The sequence below is a fragment of the Triticum dicoccoides genome, chromosome 7B, assembly GCF_002162155.2.
Source record: "Triticum dicoccoides isolate Atlit2015 ecotype Zavitan chromosome 7B, WEW_v2.0, whole genome shotgun sequence".
In the NCBI taxonomy this organism is placed as follows: Eukaryota; Viridiplantae; Streptophyta; class Magnoliopsida; order Poales; family Poaceae; genus Triticum; species Triticum dicoccoides.
The window spans coordinates 53,428,138-53,449,056 of NC_041393.1; the positions used below are offsets into that span (position 1 = coordinate 53,428,138).

The window sequence follows — 20,919 nt, forward strand, 5'->3', positions numbered from 1 at the left end:
TCCAGTCCACTACTACTCCCTCCATCTAGGTGTGTAAGTCATCTTATGAAAACCAAATAATCCCAAAACACTTAGGCGCGGTGCATTAAATTCTACCTCGTTTCTTGTTTCTTGACATGTCAACCAATAAGAGATGTGGGGTGTGCATGCTTTTAATGACTTGAGACTATCAAACATGACATGCAGTGGTTAGTTCATTGCATGCGATGCTATTAATTAGCAAATCAACATTAAGTTCTCTCGTTTTCTCCTCCTCCTTGGTCACGGTGCACAATCTAAGATGACTTACTCACCTAGACGGAGGAAGTACTACTACATTGAGTGGTCAGGTTAAAAGGAGAACGGAATTGCTCCAAAGGAGAAACTGAATTTCCACACGTAGGTCGTCACGATCCGTCCTTCCATTGGTGGCGGGAGTCCCGAGGCAGACCAGCGATTCGCAACGAGAGGCCAGAGGTGTGAACGTGATTCGAAATTTGAAGAGCCGCCGGAGACCGGACGGCCTCCTCAAATGCGTGGTCTCTCGGTTCACTACATATACACTTCACTCGACTCACCTTCCTCCTTCCTTCCACACCAGATCGATCTCCCAGCGCTAGCACACTAGCATTGCCCTCCAAATCCAATCCATGGCGTCCGAACCCCAATCGTCCTCGGAGGGCGACCACCCAGACCTGAAGGAAGACGATGGTGCGGTGGACTTGGAGATGGAGGATCCCACCGGCGGAAGCAGCAGCGCCGGCAGGCTGCTGTACAAGCTTCCGGCGAGGATATCAGGGATGCTTTATCCCCACCAGCGCCAGGGGCTTGGCTGGCTTTGGTTTCTGCATTGCAGGGGGACGGGTGGAATCCTCGGCGATGACATGGGACTGGGGAAGACCATGCAGGTAGGGTTTCTTGCTAACTCATTCTCCATTCCCCTTCGTTTCAATCTCAATCTCTAGTCTCAGTTGTACTAGTAGAGTCAGTTCATTGGTTACACTGTCAGATCGATTGATTGTTTTATTCTTCAGAATAGTAGAGTCTCCGCTGATCATTTTTTTTCTGAATATATGGGAATTTGGTAATAGTGTTGGACGGACATAAGCAACGCATGGAGGGCGACGCCGCAGGCGACTCCGCGGGCGACGCCGCGGTCGTCTCCTCGGGCGAAGCGGCGGGCGGCGGCCGGGATCCTCCGGCGCTGCCAATCCTGCCTGAGCCTCCACCGCGGCCCATCTCCTCTCCACCGCCCCTCTGCCATGCGGATCCTCGGCGACTTGCACCAGATCTGATCCGAAATGCGAGGACGCCGGTTTCGGAGACGGCCCACGATCTCTCCCCTCTCTCGTCGTCCTGCCCGGATCCCTCAACGGCAGATCGGGATCGGATGTTTTTGAATCATACTAAATGGTATGTGCGTTTCCAGGATGATAGAGAGGCGGGGACATGGATCAATGGCCTAATCTACTCGCACCCGTCTCGTTGGATGACGATCCGCGATGAAGAAGGAGATATTTTAGCCGGACGACATCTCAACATTGACGAAGATCTTGCTATTGGTAAGAGGTTTATTATTGATTCTTTCCATATCGATGTTCTTGAGTGTGTGCAGGAACCCAGGGTATGCGATGAACAAATTGAGTCTGTGGATCTCACAAGTGACGCCGAGGAGCCCAAGCCTGCGCGGCGGGTTGGGGGACGCTTTTGGATACTAGGCGACGATGAAGAAGATGATGTTGAGGATCTGCCGGAGGCGCCGGTGCAGTCACCATCTCCACTTGTTGTGGCCACATCTAATTCGGAGTCTAAACCTAAGGTGTGTTATAAGAACTCGAGTTCGTTGGATACGTCGGCTACTTCGCAGAAGTCGAAGGTGAAACCATGGAAGGGACCGTTGCCAAAGGATGGGCCGTCGGCCATCACTTTGTCAGATTATTTTCATCCCGACTGTTAGACGAGAGTGACTCGGCGCAAGAAAACGGGTGGTTCCAGGGTGTCACAAAGTTCGCCGGCGGTGGCCGTGCCGTGTGACATCCGAGCCGCCAGAGTGGTGCGTTTGAACGAGTTGTTGGGCTCGGTTGGACTGCCTGGCAGTTCCTGCCATCTTGGCTTGGTCAGTCCTGGGCTTGAGGCCCAAGGGGCTGGCCAGGCACACGACGCATGGGAGGCTTGCGTGCATGAGGGGGCCTTGGATCGATCGCCCCCGCATGCACGTACCCCCTCTCTCCTTCCGCTTATCCCTGCTAGGGTACGGCGATGTGGACGTGTGGGTTTTCCATCTGCCTCCTTGTGTCGTTCCTCGCGAGGGATAGCCGGAGTCAACCGGTGCCTGCTCCTTGTTTCCCAACGCCTGGCCATGCCGCCCAAGCCGCCGCCGCCGCGGATGCCTCCTGTGGCGAGAAGCCAGTCCGGGGCCGCGGGCGGTTCGGCCTCTTCGGCGGCGGGCGCTGCAGCGCCGGGTTCTGCGCGGGCGGCACCTCCGCCCCGGGCGGTTCCGGCGCCGCTTCGTGCTGCTCCTCCACCGCCTCGGGCGGCGCCTCCACCACCCGCTCGGGCCCCGCCCCCGCCGCCACAGCAGCCTAGGGCTGACCCACCACCTCCGACTAGGGCTGAGCCGAGGCCGTGGCCGAGGCAAATGGCGGTCAGCCGCGGTGGCCCTGGACAAGGCTCGCTCGGTTGTGGGGTTGGGGCGTCGCCGGGAGATGACCGGAATCCCCCGCGTGGCCGGTGGGGTGATGACGGTTACGATGCCTACGGTGCTGGTTTGCATCGGGGATCTTCGTCCTCTGGCGGTGGCCGTGGTTATGCTTGGACGGACGACGGCAATGCCAACCGGGGCTTTCAGGGTCCCCACGGTAACTTTGTGGAGGGGGCGGTTGCTCCTAATAACCGTCCCTTCCGGGGCCGATTCTGCGGAGGTCGGGGTGGGCACAGACGTAACTACCCGCCTAGGCTTCCGAAGGCTCCGGCTGAGACTGAGGTGGTGGCCGACGAAGGGTCGGTTCTACCGCAGGTGGCGGTGGAAACGGTTCAGGCACTGGCCGAAGTCACATTGTCGGAAACCATGCAGACTGGTGATTCTGCTTCTGAGCATGGTACTGAAAGATCTGAGGCTGACAAGTTGTCCAAGTGGGCGGCTAAGAAGAAGAAGCTTACTTGTTTTTGATGTGGTGACACGGGACACTTTATGGCTGAGTGCACTGCGGAATTATGTGACTTGTGCCGGAAACCGAAGCATGCTGCTGCTGACTGCCCTCTTATGCTTGGGCCTAAGCCGACTGTTCAGATATACGGGGTCTGCTGCTCGGAGTTGATGTTCTTCGAGTCTCCCAGTGTGGCACCTCTGGCACTAGCGGTAGAGACTTCTTTTCCAGGGGTGGTGAAGATAGTCCATGGACCGTTGACCGAGGCGCAAATCATTCAGCAGCTGCGGGAACTCGCTCCGGGTAACTTTCAATGGTCGTTACTCAAGCTTAATGATACGTCTTACAAAGTTGATTTTCCGTCTAAAGAGGATCAGGTGCGAATCCTCAAGTTTGGTATGAGCAGGGTCACAGGCACTAGTTTTGTGTTGCAGTTTGATGCGTGGAAGAAGAAGGAGCCACACGGCATGCCTTTGAGGCAGATTTGGGTTCGTTTTTCCGGGGCGCCATCTGATCCCTTGGATAGCTTCTTGGTGACGTGGAGTTTGGGGTCTTTGATCGGCAAGACTGAACAGGTGGATATGCCATTTACTAGGGCCAACGGAGTGGCGCGTTTACTTGTCAGTGTGGCTAATATTGAGTTCTTGCCGAATGTGGTGCCTTGGACGTACGATGGTGTTATGTATCAGTTGGACGTTCTGTATGAGGATCCTAATTTGTTCGACGAGTTTGAGGATGACAACCCTATGGACATGACCGAGGGAGGAGGTGCCCCGGGAAACCAGGACGATTCGGCTATGGGTGATGATAACGGGGCCAAGGGTCCGGTAGGTCCGTCTGAGTCTACTAATATTGCTCCTGCTAGTTCTTCTGGGGTTGCTCCGACATCCACGTTGCAGCTTGGGTCCTTGGGACCTTTCTCTGCTCCGCCTCGCCTTCGGGGTGTTGATTCGGGTTCCGTGGATCCCATGGCTCCTCTTTGTGCGCCTACGGTTGAGGTGGGAGGTCCCGAGGGGCAGGCGGCCCTTCCCACATCTCCTACTTTGATGTTGCCTACGGTGGATGGTGCAGCGCTTGCGGCCGTGGCTAGAGGTGACGGGCAGGAGGCCCGGTCTCCCGTGATACAGTCACCGCCGGCGCCCCCCGAGGACTCGGCGATCTTCTCCACATCGCCGCGCGCGGGAGGAGGGGTGGCCTCGCAGGTGGCCGCCAGCCCTCTTTGCCCCGATGCGGTGGGCGGGTCAGGTGGTGCACCCATCTCCCCGGATCCCTCTCCGGAGCGCCGTGCACAGGTCTCCCCCGCTCCTGCTGCCGGCGGTTCGCCCGTGGTCAGGACGCGGGTGTCGTCGCTGTGTTGTTCTCCTGCCCCGGTGGCTAAGGCCCGGGGTGTCGCTACTGGGGGAGGGGCAGGAGGCCTTTCCCCTAGCAGAGCTTCACGCGAGGAGGTCACCGCCTTTGGCGGTATCCCAGACCCAGTCTCCCAGGGGAGGCGGGTCAGCGGGAGGCTGCAGGAGCAGCCGGACGTTGATGACATGCAGCTGAGGGCTGCTTTGAGAGCTGCCAAGCTGCGCAACATCGAATCCTCCACTGGTATGTCGGTTGATCAGTCCAATTCCATTTTGCATTTTTCTGATGCTGAAATTATTCATAATGCAAATCAAATAGGAGTTTCACTTGGTAACAATGAGTTTGAGGTCTCTAGGTCGGTTAATGACATTCTTGATTTGGAAGCTGATCGTGCGGTAGATATGATCTGTCACATTGCTGCTATTAAACTTATGAACGACTCGGAGATAGAGGCACTGGGGGTTAGGGTTCTTGATGGCTTGTGTGCCGATCTTGACCCTGCACTACCCGAGACGGAGGAGGATACCATTCCTGAGGTGTCCCTCTATGTAGATGAGCCCGAGGCGATAGAAGCAGAGAATGCCTGTGTTGACCAGGTTGATGGTCACCATAAGCCAAAGCGGACGTGGAAACGGAAGGTTTATCCAGTCTCAGCTGCACGTAGGAGTACTAGGATCCGCACTGCAAAAAAAATTATGATGATTTATGAGAGGCATTTTCTGGAATAGCAGAGGTCTTAGAGACTTGGCTAAAAGAAGATTTCTAGCGGAGGCTTCTCTTGAACATCGTTTAGATTTTATTGCTTTGTCTGAGACTGGAAGAAGTAACTTCACTTCACAATTTCTTGCCACGTTGTCCGGGGGGGGTAGATTTTGATCGGCATTGCCTCCCACCTCGAGGAAGATCCGGTGGGGTTCTACTTGGGGTTAAGTGCGAAATGTTGGAAGTCCGGAGTGTAGTTTTGGGGGATTTTGCCGTCAAGTTCCGAGTTCGAACTAAGGCCGATGGGTTTGATTGGGCTTTAGTGGCGGTGTACGGAGCTGCGCAACCAGAGCTCAAGCTAGACTTTTTGGCGGATTTGGTTCGTATTTGTGGTAACGAACAGCTACCCCTCTTAGTGGGGGGATTTCAACATTATTCGTAGGAAGGAGGAGAAGAATAATGACAATTTTGACGGCCGATGGTCGTTCATGTTCAACACTATTATCGAAAGTTTGGACCTCAGAGAGATAGAGCTTTCGGGTAGGCAATTCACTTTGGCTAATTCGTTACCGGTCCCGACGTTTGAGAAACTTGACCGTGTCTTAGCGAGTGTCAAGTGGGAACAGAAGTTTCCTCTGGTAACTGTGCAGGCATTGACAAGGGGTGTCTCTGACCATACACCGTTACTAGTTGATTCAGGGGTTCAAACGTTTGTGGGCAACAAGAACATTTTCTCGTTTGAACTTGCCTGGTTTGAAAGAGAAGGTTTCCTTGAGTTGTTAGCTCGGGAGTGGGCTAATGACTCAGGAGGAAGGACGCCTATCGAGCGATGGCAATGTAAGATTCGTCATCTCCGAAGGTTTCTTCGAGGATGGGCTAAGCACTCGCATGGTATTTATAAGGCGGAGAAGGAAAGACTTCTTCTACTTATTCGAAACCTTGAAGTTAAAGCTGAAACTTCTATCTTGGATTCCAGTGAGTTGGAAACAAAGATAGAGGCGGAGATGCGACTTAAACAGCTTCTTCGCGAGGAGGAATTGAAGTGGGCGTTGCGAGCTAAGGTTCACAAGATAGTACAAGGAGAGGACAATACTCAATTCTTTCATATGATCGCTAATGGGAAGCATCATAAAAAGAGAATTTTTCAGTTGGAACAAGATGAAGGGACGATAGTTGGTCAAGACAATCTGAAAGTCTATATTACCAATTATTATAAACAGTTGTTTGGTCCCCATGAAGAGAATTTTGTGTCCTTAGATGAGTCTAGGGTTGAGGATGTTCCTCAACTTGAGACTGCCGAGAATGAGCTCCTGACTGCTCCTTTCTCTGAGAAAGAGGTGTTTGATGCCATTGCACAGATGGAGAATAATAAGGCTCCAGGACCGGATGGGTTTCCGGCGGAGTTCTACAAAAAGTGCTGGCATTTTATTAAGGGTGATTTGATGCCCATGTTCCAGGAGTTTTTTGAGGGACAGCTTCAGTTGTTTAAGCTGAATTTTGGAACGATAACTCTTCTTCCTAAGAAGACAGCAGCGGTTCGCATTGAGCAGTTCAGACCTATATGTCTGCTTAATGTGAGTTTCAAGATATTCACCAAGGTCGGGACGAACAGACTTACGCAGATTGCGCAATCTGTGGTTCATCCATCCCAGACTGCTTTCATGCCTGATCGAAACATCCTTGAAGGGGTTGTTGTCTTGCATGAAACGCTCCATGAAATCCACTCAAAAAAACTTGATGGCGTAATTTTTAAAGTGGATTTTGAAAAAGCATATGATAAAGTTAAATGGCCTTTCCTTCAACAAGCTTTGCGTATGAAAGGTTTTGATCCGGCCTGGAGAAACCAGATTGATTCCTTTACGCAAAAAGGGAGTGTAGGGATTAAAGTGAATGACGACATAGGGAACTATTTCCAAACACACAAGGGGCTAAGCCAAGGAGACCCGATGTCACCGATCCTGTTTAATATAGTGGCTGATATGCTCACTATCTTAATAGGTCGGGCAAAGGATGCAGGACAGGTAGGTGGCCTGGTCCCACATCTAGTTGACGGAGGGATTTCCATTCTTCAGTATGCTGATGATACAATCATCTTTATGGAGCACGACTTGGCGAAAGCAAGAAACATGAAGCTGCTGTTATGCTTATTTGAACAACTTTCTGGCCTCAAAATTAACTTCCACAAGAGCGAATTGTTTTGCTTTGGACGAGCAAAGGAGGACCAGGACACGTATAAACAATTATTCGGATGTGAATTGGGTTCCTTACCGTTTACGTACTTAGGTATACCCATTCATCATCGTAAGCTGACTAACAGTAAGTGGAAATGCATCGAGGATCGCTTTGAAAAGAAACTGAGCTGTTGGAAAGGAAAGCTCATGTCATACGGAGGACGATTGATTCTGATTAATTCGGTCCTTACCAGTATGCCTATGTTTCTCTTATCCTTTTTCCAGGTTCCGGTGGTAGTCAGGAAAAGGTTAGATTTCTACCGATCTCGGTTCTTTTGGCAGATTGACGACCTGAAACGAAAGTACAGGCTTGCTAAGTGGGATATAATATGTAGGCCGAAGGACCAAGGGGGTCTAGGCATTGAAAATTTGGAAGTTAAAAACATATGTCTCCTTAGCAAATGGCTTTTTAAACTTTCGTCCGAGACGGAAGCTACTTGGGCTCAGATTTTGCGTAATAAGTATCTTTATGCTAAAACCTTGGCCCAGGTAAATGTGAGGCCTTCCGACTCACCTTTTTGGAAGGGTTTGATGAGAGTCAGACAGCTTTTTTTCAACAAGTCAAAATTTATTGTCGGGAATGGAGCCACTACGAGATTTTGGGAGGATACGTGGCTTGGGGAGACTCCCCTTGCACTTCAATATCCTACTTTGTACAACATTGTGCGACGTAGAGAAGCTTACGTTGCATCTGTTCTACAATCCACTCCCCACAATATTAGTTTTCGGAGCACGCTAGTCGAAAATCGTTGGGAGGCTTGGCTCCACCTTGTTAGACGTTTAATGGAGGTTCGGCTGACCCAGCAACCAGATCAGCTGCATTGGAAACTTACTAAGAACGGTGCGTTCTCGGTTAAGTCTATGTATCTGGATGTCATTAACTCTAGCGTTGTCCCTTCCTCGATTCATGTTTGGAGAGTAAAGGTTCCCTTACGCATCAAAGTGTTTATGTGGTTTGTACATAAACAAGTCATTTTGACTAAGGATAACCTGGCAAAACGCAACTGGATGGGCTCATCTAGGTGTAGCTTTTGCGATAATAACGAGAACATCAAACACCTCTTCCTCGATTGTCCGTTGGCTAAGATTCTGTGGCGGTCGATTCATATTGCGTTTAATATTAATCAGCCCACCTCTATCAACATGTTATTTGGACCATGGCTTGATGGGGTTGATTCCGATACTGCAAGACACATTCATGTTGGCGTTTGTGCTTTACTTTGGACAGTATGGAACTGCAGAAATGATTTAGTTTTTAACAGATCAACAAACATTCACTTTTTGTAGGTTATCTTCAGGGCCACGGCATTCATCCGTATGTGGTTGCTACTCACTCCGACGGAGGCCAGGGAGCATTTGGTTACTGCATCTACCCGATGGGAGATGGTAGCGCGGGATATTTTCAACCGGTTTAGATGGCGGTCATGTAATAGGATAGGCATGTAGTGCTCCTATTGTGTTTGCCAGCCGGTTGTGGCTTAGGATTTCATCTCTTTCGAGCTTTTACTTTTTTTCGCACCAACATACTTGGAGACTTTGTTACTGGATTTTATTTTTAATAATATGAGCCGTATGCATCTTTCTGATGCAGAGGCTGGGGTAAACCCCCTTTTCGAAAAAAAAAGTTTCAGTTAAAAGAATGCACATACCTAGAAGGTTTTTCTAAGATATTTTTATGAATTTCCTCTGATGTTTATCCTCTTCTCCAGGAGGGCGGTGTAGTATTGACAACATATGACATCGTCCGGATAAATTACAAACTGATAAGGGGTGACTTCTACCATGAAGCCGATGATGATGAGGAGAGAAACCTATGGGACTATGCTGTTCTTGATGAGGCACATCAAATCAAAAACCCTAAGACACAAAGATTCCAAAGCATATGTGACATACCATGTGTCCATCGGATTGCCATCAGTGGCACACCTATACAAAATAACTTGAAGGTACTACCTGAAAAGCTCCTACAGTCCTACTCTAATTTAATACAACTATATGATCAATATGTCCCCCATTGCGATATTGTTTTACCAATGCAAGTAATTAGACATGTGTATTCTTACAGGAATTGTGGGTCGTTTAATTTTCTATTTCTGTTGCCCGGAAGTCCTGGGTGATAGGGATGAGTATTCACTTACTCTATTGCTTTCCTGCATTACCATTGTTCCTTTATTTATTTTTCGTAGTCTACTGCTATTAATTTATCAAAATTATGCATGACAGGTTTAGATAAAGCTATGAAATGCTATCAATTGAGGAAATGAAAAGGATGCCACAAATCGAGAGAAGCACATTGGCTCAGACGTAGCTAAGGTGATAGCCTTTTTTCGGTATTTGTTTCTAAGGGATTGATGACACAAGCGCTGTGACAAAAATACAATGTTCAATATTACTGTACAATCTCATGGTGCTTGATATATTCCATTATGTGCATTCACATTACTTTCCATTCTTTAAGACAACATTACTTTTTGATATCACCATTTTATTCAGAAATGTTACTTATCCTTCTGAATTACTACTTGAAACCAGTTATACTAAACAAGTCATAATATGTGTTGTCCTGTTTGGTACTTAACAGAAATTAAAAGAACGGATAAAGCCCTATTTTTTGGGTCGTATGAAAGGTAAAGTGTCCCTTGATATTGGCTAGACAAATGGGAAAACACTTGCTAAGAAGAATGAGCTAATTATCTGGCTGAAATTAACAGATTGCCAGGTACAAAATTTGTATCATTGATGCAAAAACAGGTTGAGTGATTTAGTGCATATGACAATGCTTCAATTTATCTCTCTTTTCTGTGCAGAGGCAACTATATGAAGCTTTTCTGAAGAGTGATATACTTAACACAATGCGACCTCCCTTGCCTCACATCACGGTAATCATCAGCTTCATAACCATTCCTTTCCACCAATCTTTACTGTCCAGAAATGTACCCATATTCGTATGAAAATACACCTTTCTACTGATTGTTTTCTCTACCAAAATACACCTAGAAATTAAACGGGATATTATATATTTATATGATAGGATGCATTTGTGGTTGTATAGCCTTACTTTATCATTGTTTTATGTGCCTGTTCCTTTGTGAGATCCTGCTTGTTTCATGTTTCTTCCGGTTCTTCAACAGATATTGAAGAAAATATGTGATCACCCACTGATACTGACAAAGATAGCCGCTGAGGGCACCTTGGAAGGCATAGAAGACATGGACGGAAAGTTAAATGGTCATGATATGGTTAGGCTTGAAAAAATGGCCCTGAACCTAGCTGGTATGTCCTATGATGATGATGATGATGATGCACTGCAAGTCGGGCAGGAAGTCTCATGCAAATTATCTTTCATGTCCTTGTTGGTAAGAATTCTGTGATGCATGCCCATATTAGTTCTCTGCAATGTAATGCATATTCATTTATCTAAATTAAGTAAATGTGGCTACTGTCTGATGTTGCAGCGAAATCTTCTTGAAGAGGGACACCATGTTCTAATTTTTTCTCAGACTTGCAAAATGCTAAACCATGTTCAGGTTTGTTCTTGTGAATATGCCAGTTCTCATGTTTGCCTAGAGTTCATGTTGTGCTGTGATATGTGATAAACTGATAATAGAAAGCACTTTTGTTTTCTAATACTTCCTCCGTTCGGATCTATCTAGACATATTTTAGTGCTAGATACATCCATTTGAGTGACAAGTAATTCCAGACAGAGGGAGTATACATGATAAACAATGCTAATTTGAGTAAATAGTAGATTTCTCTTTGTGAATTATTTATAACTAAAATTACAATTGGTCCTCTCCCTCCCGAGGCGCTCCCGCGAGCGCCGTCGGGAGGCAACCCTCGCGCGCCCCCCTCCGGCCCTCCACCCCGTCTCCCCCTCCCTCGCCGTCGCCGGGGGCGCCGCCGGCCAAAGGCCGCGTGGCCGAGGCGGCGGCGGGGCAGTTTCTTCCTGCGCGCGGATGGATGGCGTCGCGGGCCGCCTCCCTCCTGCCCGCGGCGTCGGGTCCTGGCCGGCTCTTGCTCTGGCGCCCCGCCCCGCGCCCTTGTGGCCCGTCGGCGACTCCTCCTCCCCTCCCCACCTGCGGCCCGTGGGATCTGGTGGGCACGGTCGTGCTGGCGGAGGATCTGGGCATCCCGGCCCAAATCCGGTGGATGTGCGGGTCATCGATGGCGGGGGTGGCCGGCGACCCCGTGGAGGTGGTGGTGTGGCGGCCGGTGTCCGTGCTGCTCCGGTGCTGGGTGGCTGGGCGTCGGGTGGTGCTGACCAGGGCGTGGAGGCGCAGGTGATGTGGTGCTGGCAGGTTGACTGCGGCGGCGGCCAGACTGTTCTGGCGTCGGCTCGTTTGTAGGCTGCCTATATCGGCCGTTGACTCCTTTCCTCGGCGTCCATTCGCTTCTCTCGCCGGAGAGCTAGCCTTCTCCCGGTTGCGGTCCATCGACCGTCTCGCACCCGGTGCCGTTGGACCGAGCTGGTCTCGCGCCCGGCAGCAGGACCGGCCCGTCTCGCGCCTGGCAGCAGGACTGCGCTCGTCTCGCGCCTGGCAGCAGGACCGGCCCGTCTCGCGCCCAGCGGTAAGACTGCGCTCGTCTCACGCCCGGTGTAGCAGGACGGCTCGATGGAGGCTTGGTGGCCGGCCTATTCGGTCTCGGCGCTGGGACCGGCCATGGGTGCGAAAGGCGGATCCTTTCCGCTCGTTTCTGCGGTTGGGGTAGCGGTGGGGCTCGAGGGTCTTGGTGTCATGGTCTTGGTGTCCGGGGCGGCGGCCCTTGTGGTGGTGGCGCGGTGCTCATGGGCAGAGCTCGTGCCTCGGTGCTGCCCGGCTGCCATGGCCGTGTGGGCGGCGTGGTAGCCGGGCTGTGGCGTTCGGTGGCGGTGAGTATCGCGGTGTTCACGGCTGAAGCCCTCGGCGGCTCTTGTAGTGCTAGGGAGTGTGTTGCTGCGCTCAGCGCCTATGTATCCTACCTTGGGTGTGTGTTTGCGTTTGTGGTGGGTGAGTGCGGTTGTATCGGACACTGTTGTCTACGCTTTATATATAAAGCGGGGCGAAAGCCTTTTTCGGTAATTACAATTGGTTGGGAGCAAAATGGTAGGATAACATGATCAACTACATTTGCCATCTGATCTGCTGTCATATATCTGTTAGAAAAAAAAAGCATGTCAAGTGCATAATAAAACATAAACAAAATGTGGCTAATGTCATCTTCGTATCATTTGCACGAAAACCGTTGTGCTCTTCGATTCAAATTACATTTTGGGTGAGTGCCTATAATCATTTCTGAAATGATGATGCTTACCTACATCCTGTGTTGTAACATTCGGTTATTGCAACAGCAAGTTATATCAGTAGAGGGCTACAAGTTTTTTCGCATCTATGGTACCACCAAGATCTCAGAGAGGGAAAGGATTGTGAAGGTTATTATTCCTATTTAACCTTTTTTTTATGATGTGTTAATGGACTCAATTATACGTATATAATATGTTTCTTCAATTTCTGCAATTGCATCTCCAGGATTTCCAGGAGGGTTCTGGAACTCCAATATTTTTACTGACTACCAAAGTCGGTGGTCTTGGACTTACACTCACCAAGGCAGATCGCGTCATAGTAGTCGACCCTGCTTGGAATCCAAGGTATAATGACCCTGACTCATTCTGATCGAGCACATTAATTTCTTTTTGTTTTATAGGATGCATGTTCTCTTACTTCTAACACAATCTGCGTATTCACAGTGTCGACAGTCAGGCTGGCGATCGTGCTTATCGAATTGGACAGACAAAAGATGTGATTGTATACCGCTTGATGACAGCTGGAACTGTTGAAGAACAGATATATAGAATGCAGGTTTGAATATGATCTAGAATTCTTTTACTCAACTATTGTTTTTCATATGATATCTGAACTTCTGAAGCTTGAATTCCTTGAGTCACATAATTATTTTTTCCAGGTCTTCAAATGGGGTTTGTTTAGGACAGCCACTGAGCAGAAAGAACAAACACGCTACTTCAACCAGAGGGTAACATTGTGATCCTGATTGCACCGCTATTCATCGGTCATGGATTAAGGATATAAACAGTGACTGGTAAGGTTACTTGTGTATGTATCTTCAGGACATTCAGGAGCTTCTTAGCCTACCGGCACAAGGTTTTGACATCTCCCCTACGCAAAAGCAATTGCAAAAAGAGCATGAACATCAGCTTGACATGTAAGACAGTTGATTTCATCTGACTAAATACGATGCTATCAACTATGGCTTTACTGAAATTATTTTTGACATACACATCAAAATCTTGAGGTTTAGAGTTTGGTGCTTCCTCCGATTCATATTACTTGTCTTTGATTTGTCTAGATATATCTAGACAAATCAAAGAAAAGTAATATGGATCGGAGGCAGTAGACATTTTGACAGATATGGGGTACCAAAAAAAAATCTAACATCTAGTTTCAGCTGAATTTGTTAGCTGGTCAGGGAGCTGTTTGACATGATCCCTGATATATAGCAACAGTTAACTGACAATTCCATGTTGTTAATTTGGCTTCACTAGTCATTTATTATGTTTCCCTGTACTGTAACTTCCGTCTAGGGATGAGTCACTGAGGCAGCACATAGAGATTCTAGAGCAGCAAGGAATAGCCGGTGTGAGCCACCACAGCCTCCTGTATTCCAAGACAGAGGTCTTGCCAGCTTTGAGCGAAAATGATCATGCACCGGACAGGTCAGTGTTGCTGCCTTGAGCACGGAGCATGCATGTATCTTTCTTGTCAACCTTTCTTTGTAGCTAACACCGATGTAATGAAGAAATGAGCATGCCGTTAAGCCAAATTCAGATGTCCCTGCCGAAGATATCAACCGGCTGACGCAAACCCTTGCAAACACGGTAAGTTAGACGATCAATCTCTTACTATTTTGCAACTCAATGAGCGCTGCACTTTTGCCTATCGTCAACGGTAACGGTGTACTGTGGCAGGCACTGGCGACCAAACAAAGTATAAGAGAACGTCACAGCCTTATTACAGAACTTATCTATCGAGAATGTTCTAAATTACATCACACAACTTTTTAAGTATTCTACTTGTATCACAAAAAGGTAACCACATGACGAATTATTCAGCCCTCCGGAAAGGTCAATTGGTGATACGTATATTTCTTGTGTATATAGCCAACTTAAGCATTGCAAAATCGCTGAACTTGTCCACGGCAGAAAACCATGACCATCGCCAGCTTGTCTTGAAGTAAAGCACACCCAAGGAAGTCCAGAAACCAACCATGTAAAACATTGCTGAACAGCCAAACAGGATTATATCATCAACTTTATCATCTTCCTTATTTTCTTCAAGCTCGGGAACTGACGGCGCCACAGAGATATGGATTTCCTTCGTAGCTGCTCTGATCAAATGTGATGAACTGCCCCTTTATTCCTGGCGTCGGACCAGACAGGTTGTTGTATGCCACTGAGAACACCGCAAGGGACGGTAATGCTGCTAGCTCTGAAGGTATTTGGCCTGCCAACTTGTTGTGCGAGAGATCCAAGCTCTCCAGATAACTTAAATTTGACAAGGACTGTGGTATTGATCCATCAAAGTTATTTTCCGAGAAATTCAATGCCCTTAACCATTTCATGCCACCTATATTTTCATGAATGGATCCTTTCAACTGGTTCGAAGAGAAATCAAGTCCAGTCATGTAGTTGAGTATGTTTCCCCTGTAATTGTCCTGCCTGCCCTTGGTCATGAATTCCTCTTGATCTGGCAGCCCAATAACATTGAATAAAACAGGAAAAGTTCCAAAACCAGGTTGGAAATCAAATAAACTGTCATCGGATCCCATAATGTTCATGCATAAAGGTAACTCCCCCGATAGTCTATTATGAGACAAATCTAGTAGACGCAGATACTTCAAACTGCATATATCATTTGGAACTGTCCCTTCGAACATATTATCTTTTAATAACAGTACTTTTAGCTTTGGAAAGGACTTCCCTATCAGCTTTGGAAGGACACCACTGAATTGGTTTTCTTGGAGATCCATTGTATAGATATTATTTCTCGAGTACAATGGAATAGGAAAGGTTCCATTTAATCGGTTTCTACTCATATGAAGGTAGCATAGATCCGGTAAGCAATGCACTGGACCAGAAAGGTTATTTTCCGACACATCAAGAAACACAAGCTTTCGCAGGCCGCATACTTCCGACGGAATCGATCCAGCCAATGAGTTCCCTCTTAAATTCAAAATGGCAAGTTCTGAGAGTGCGGATATGCAAGTAGGGAGCGGGCCGGTCAACTTGTTATTGCTAGCATCAAATGTCATAAGTATCAGACTGTCACATAACTTCTCAGGAATTTTCCCAGCGATTTCATTATCACTGAGCAATAGATGTTTAACGGCAGGTAATAGTATGTTTGGAGAGAACGACCCATAGAAATGGTTTCCAGACAGTTTTAGACCAATGATATTTGACATATTTCCAACAAAAGCAGCCGCAATGTCATCTAAGAAATTGTTGTATGACAAGTCTAAATACTGTAGACTATTCATGTAGCTAAAGGAAGAAGGAAAGTTGCCCATATAAGAATTCCCTGATAAGGATATGTAACTCAGATTTGGTAATGTGATGTTAATGTCAACAGGTAATATGCTTAGCCTGTTAGAAGATGCATCCAACCATTGCAAACTGGTGTGTACTTTGGATGGAAGAAGAGGACCTGCAAAGGAGTTACTACCCAGAACTAAGTGTGATAGGTTGACATTATTTTCTATCAACCATGAAGGGAAGTTACCACTTAGGTTGTTGTTAGACATATCGACCGACTCTAGTTTATGTTGATGCAACAAGAAACTTGGTACGATGCCTAAATTGCCATTAAGGTTGCAATTTCGCAGCACTAGAACCTGAATCTGAGCTGGCAAATCTGTTGCTGGATTCTCAGTTTGCACATGGAAGTTGTTACCGCTGCTTGCAAGTTCCAGTTTAGTCAATTGTCTATGATTTTGTAAGGAACTCAGCGACAGAACTCCTTCAAGAGAGTTATTTACGAGTGAAAGTTTCTCCAACGATGTGAGTTTTGCAAAGATAAGAGAGGGGAACTTTACTATTAATCTATTATTTTCTGACAGACCGAGAATTCTGAGAGAAGTCAGATTTTGCATGCATGATGGGATCTCTCCAAATAAAAGATTGTCACTGAGATATAACACTTGAAGATCTCTCATGTTGCAAATATCTGTAAAGGAAACAGTTAGTAATTAGTCTTTAATGCACCGTGCTACCATATCCCGGCATTGTACACACACGATGCATCATTTACCTGTTGGTATGGTGCCTTGGATATCATTATTGCCTATATCAAGAGTATCCAACTTCATTATGCTGAGTTCTGTACAATAAATAGCATGGTAAACCATGAGAAAATATTTGGAAGATGACGTTGGCAGAAATAGATCACTGCAAAAAAAGTTTAAATAGTCCTCAGCATAACTAAAAGCTCACGTTGTATTGTCAGATTGGAGCTGAAGTCATTCCCGTTGAGGAATAGGGACCGTAGCGATACAATTGCGACCAAGGATGGGATGGCACTCTCCATTAATTTATCATTATATGATAAATCAAGAATTTTTAGTTTTTCTAATTTTGACCATACTTCAAAGCCTACGAGGAATAAATAAACAAATCAGCCTATGAGGTAAAATGAACAATAACGCAAGGAGTCCAAGCAAAAGAAAAAATGCACTTATGACCGTATCTCCCTTAGGGTCCGACATGAATTATGAACCAAACCTTCCATATAAGACCTAAAATTATTTTGAGAACGATGAACCATAAAACCTTCCATATAGGACCCTAAATTATTTTGAGAATGATCAACTAGAATAACAATCATATAGAACCCTAATTTATGAGTATTGTTTATATTTGTTGAATTATAGTTGGGCATTGGGCCCATAAATGAAATAATTCCTGGTACTCTCAAAGTCCGATGTGGGGTGTCATGATAGTGGGAAGTTTAGTACCACCATGGGAGTGGAGAGGAGAGTTGTGACCTCCTTATTAGGGATTCTCTTCCACGTGCTATTAGAGTTTGAAAATATTAGTGGTTCCTACGCGCTCCTCCATCACCTGCCTTACCATGCCATGTCACGCCCACCCCGCTCGTTGTGCTTCGTGAACGAGTTAAGCTGAACTCAGACCTATGTCATGTGTGCGCTTTATCTCGGTGGCGCTCCGGCGTGTGCAGGCGGCGGCGGTCCCTGTGCGCGGTCGGCGGCTCCGCCTCTGACCCGGACGGCACGAGGGATGGCAGCGGCCCGGCGTGGCCGGCGATCTGGATGTGGTGCTGCCGGCGGCTCGCTGATATGCCGGTACTCCAGGGTCTGCCTGGTGGTGCTGGTGGTGACGGCGGCCCGGGTACAAGAGTTGGATCCCTTCGAACTGATCTGGGTGAAAACTTGCCTTCGGCTCCTGCTAAGGCCGGCGGTGGCGGCGCTATCTGCGTCGTTCCCTTCTTGAAGGCATCGCCATGGAGAAGTTCAAGGCCACTCTCTGGTACCTCCGGGGGAAACCACAGATCGGATGATCAGATGACGGCGGAGCTCTGGTGTCGTTCCTCCCTTGGGGGCGTCATTCTTGGAGGTACACACGTGATCGAGGGACCAGAGGACGGATTCTTTGGTGGAGCGGTGCTTCATCCTACACACTGATGGCGACGGATCTTGACGGCGTGGCGCAGTGCAGATTCGGAGTTCGTTGTGGGAGGATGGACTCGCGCAGGAGGACGACGTTGTCGGGCGTTGTGGTGGCGTCGATGGCAGAGAGACCTGGCACGGTACATGTAACAGTATAGCTCTGAAGATGGATTGGTGGTAGGTGGCTGCGGTGGCCTCATACCTGGCAGGCGTCCTGGTTGAGGAGTGCGCCAGACTGGTAGGTTCCCCATACCCGACAGGCGTCCTGGTTGGGACCTCAGGTCTTAGATGTTTAGGTTTGGCTGCGATGTCTGTTTGGTATTAGGCCCAGACTATCTGCGCCCCTTCATCAATTGAATAGGTGTAGCGACAGTTGTTTCTTAGATGGTGGCTTTAACCTTGCTGTTGTATTGCTTTGTAAGGTCTTATGAGAATAATTAATAAAGTGGCCGTATGCATCGCCCAGATGCAGAGGCCGGGGGTCATCCTCCTTTTCTAAAAAAACAGACGTGCTATGAATCCAAGACATCGGTTCATGGGATGTTGCGGACTCGCTCATCGGCCCAGCCCCATGTCTCCCTACCCAACTGCATATATCTTGGAGGCAGTGGCAACCCTATCTGTCACCTGATATCGTGTCTCCTATGCCTCCTCATGCATCACCCACAGTCATTCCTCTCACTGTTGCTGATTCCGACAATCCCACCTTGTCCACCGCATGCACGATAGTACAAGAGAGCGAGCCTCCGAAACCCTATCGCTTGTGAACATCCATCACGAGAAGAACGATTAGGTTTTCGGGGAGTGCCTCGGTGTACTGCTCAATTGTTCGTCCTCGTCCTCTACTTCGACTACGTACTTGGGCTCTCCGACATTACCACGGTTGACGACACCACCAATAAGACTATTGCTGAGAACGTTGTTGTCGCCGTCGCGGTCTTATTATTACTGACTGGAGGGTGATCTGTTTATCCCTGTTTTACTGGCTTATGTGCTTGGATTATCAAGTATGTTCATACATACACATGCTCTATGTCTAGTACACACTCACATGTTTACATATGAATATGATAATAACAATATTTTTGCTATCATTATGATTTATTCATGGATTAAATCAATTATAAAATTGCTAATTTATCCAACAATCCAAAAACATAACTTTTGTAAGCAATTTTTTATTAAAGGCTTTGCTTCTACCTTGAAACCAAACCCCTTTACGAGTGTCCCCTTGAAGCATTCATAGACCAGAACTACCTTGTGTCTCAGAACGATGAATGTGTTCTAGGTTGCTGGTGACACTACTTATGGAATGATTACTCCTAGTCAGGAGAAGGCGTTTAAGGAGGCAGTTCCATAACTACAAAATGGTTGAGAACCGTTCGGTTTTGTACTAGACTCGTGAGATACATTGTATGCTAAGGAGCTCAAATCATGAAGTGTGATTTACCGAACAAGTTTCGCGAGATGCAAATTTCTTAAACTCCCTCCTTGAAGGAGCTTTGCTACTTCTCTGAAATAGTAGAGACGTGAATTCTTTGATGAGGCTGTCATCGCTCATATGAGTGTTGAAGAGAACTAAGGAGCAAAGGACTCGCATGGCAAAGCGGCCGAGGGACCTTCTAGCACCAAAGTGATGCAGAAAAACTTCCACAAGCTCAAGGAAAAGAAGATGGTCCAGCAAAATACCAACTTAAAAAAGAAGGCTAAAAATAACAAGAAAATGGTAAGAAGATGGTTGCTTAAATTACACAAGGGATGGTCATTGGGCATCCAACTACCCATAGATATTCAAGAAGCCAGGGAAAAACTCCAAGTCTGTCAATGTGACCATGAGCATCAACAATAATGAATCACTCGGGTACGGTAATTTATTTACCATGCTACCAGTTTGTCAGTCTACCGATTGGTGAGCTGATGTAGGTGCAAATATTCATGTTTGTTTTGATATTTTGTTCTTTTCTTCTTACCAGGTCGAATGAGATTGAACAGGGAACATCGTGTATGCTTTTGTTCATGGTGCTGGCATGGTAGATCAGAAGTTTACTTCGGGAAAGATCGTGCAACTGAAGAACGTCAAAAAGAATCTTGTTAGTGCCTCCCTTATATGTAAAGAAGGCTTTATTAAGTTAGTATCAAAGTCTAATAAAGTATTCATATCAAAATATGGACTTCTATTCAAAAATGGTATGACTGTGGAGGTTTGCTCTGCCTTTCCCACGCGAATTTTTATGATAAAAATCCTCAATCATATTCATCAATTCTTTGTCACTTCAACTCCGATTGTATGATGCGACTAGATAAACTTAATCTAATCCCTAGTTCACCTTAGCCAAAGGCTCTAAGGTGGCCTTTGTTGGGGCTTCAGCTAGAGATTCTCATATTCTAGCACATCCAAAATCCGAATATCAAACAAAGACTCAGATTTTCACATTAGCTATCAAGAATCGATTAGCCAAGTTCTCCCAGTTATTACCAAAAAAATGACACAGCACGCCCACCCCAGTTTCCTCCACGGATAGTTCTCCTCCACCTCGCTCTTTCTTCCCCAGCCAAATGCATGAGGAAGGTAGAATGGAGAGGCGATGGCTCTCTAGGGTTTCGGCCACCGCCACCTTCATCAGCCCGATCAGCACAACGACATGTGTCTCATGGCGGCTCGCCGCTCCACATACTCTGTCCACGAGCTTTGTTAAGCGCTCTCTCCGTAGCTCCACCTGAGATGTGTCGTCCATGATCTCTGCCGCTGCCCCTGGTCTCAGCAGCCGCAACTGCTCCTGATCTCCGCCAGCGGCACCACTGCCCCTCTCTGGCTTGAGGTCCAGGTACACACACC

The 20,919-nt window shown here is 47.4% G+C and overlaps 1 pseudogene; it reads right to left on the reverse strand.

Moving 5' to 3' along the window:
• Positions 1 to 14,524: 14,524 nt before the first annotated feature.
• LOC119335630 overlaps positions 14,525 to 20,919 on the reverse strand; it is a 15,117-nt pseudogene continuing 8,722 nt past the window's right edge.